General features: G+C 56.8%; 1 protein-coding gene across 2 annotated transcripts in view; it reads right to left on the minus strand.

Moving 5' to 3' along the window:
• Amn1 (antagonist of mitotic exit network 1 homolog) overlaps positions 1–1,173 on the minus strand; it is a 65,277-nt gene that overhangs the window by 15,311 nt on the left and 48,793 nt on the right. The gene's annotated exons all lie outside the window — the stretch shown is intronic.

Raw genomic sequence — 1,173 nt, forward strand, 5'->3', positions numbered from 1 at the left:
TTTCCATCTCCTTTGCCAAGTCTGATTTAGAACGTGCTGTAAAATCTGAGTGATAGGACAGGAATGTACCTCAGCAGGATGCTGGCCCGGCACACACAGGGTCCCATCCCAGCACAGGAAAGACTGAATGAAAGCAACAATACTGGTGACGTACAGGGTGGAAGCTGTTTGTTCAGCAGCTGTGCTGGAGGCTGCGGGCTGCGGAGATGCCTAGAGGAGTGGCTGCTCCCACTGTCCCTGGGTAGGGCACTGGTGTCCCTGGGCTGGTGCTGGCTCCAGCCAGAGGAGAGCAGCCTTGCAGTGCTGGTGGGGCTGTGGTAGTCGGCGCCCCCCCTGCATCGGGTCTCCTGGGTAAGGGTCAGGACCACCACTGCAGACCCTGTACAGGCTGGGTGACAGGCAAAAGTAGCCTGATTCGGGGTTCTGGACCCAGCTGGATTGGAAGCATTTGGAGCCGCAGGAGCCCCATGGAGCACGGGGAGGCTGCTTGTTGGTCTGCTCAGCTACAGAGGTGGTTTTGACAGAATTTCTGTTTCAGAGACAGATTCTCAGGGCAAAGAACCCTGATGTGGTTCCAATGATTTGGGCTAGGGAGAAGGAGCGCACTGGGTCATCAGAGACAGGTGACAGGGCAAGGGAAGCTGCCCGCAGGCCACCTGCTGAGACACATTAAGAGGCCATGCAAAGAGGAAGACAAGTGAGTGTAGACCAAGCTTTCAAAGACTGCTTCTGGCTGTAAGAAACCTCCCCAGAACTCAAATGGAAAGGCGATAGGAAAGGCCACCACGGCCATCCCCTAAGATGCCTGCAGGTTAGCCATGCGGCCACGACGCACTCCTCTCCTCTGCCCAAGTTGCAGGACCTCAGTCCCTCCCAGTCCTGGCAATGCTTGCAGTCTTAGCCGCAGGTCCAGGGGCTGGGGAGCCCTTTCCTTGGAGTCACACAGCAGTCCATTCCTGGGAGATGTACAGGATACCCTGGGGCACTTCGGAGATGATCTGACTCCTGGAAAATGCAGTCCACAGCCACTGCCGCAGGACACCTTTTTGGGGGACTGGTAAGATAGCTCAGTGGTCTAAAGTATCTGTTTAGGGTTCAATCCCCAGCACCACATGCCACATCAGCCCTGCCCCCAGGGTGGGCTGAGCCAGCCACACACACACACACACACAC

The sequence above is a fragment of the Octodon degus genome, unplaced genomic scaffold, assembly GCF_000260255.1.
Source record: "Octodon degus isolate 3935 unplaced genomic scaffold, OctDeg1.0 scaffold00047, whole genome shotgun sequence".
In the NCBI taxonomy this organism is placed as follows: domain Eukaryota; kingdom Metazoa; phylum Chordata; class Mammalia; order Rodentia; family Octodontidae; genus Octodon; species Octodon degus.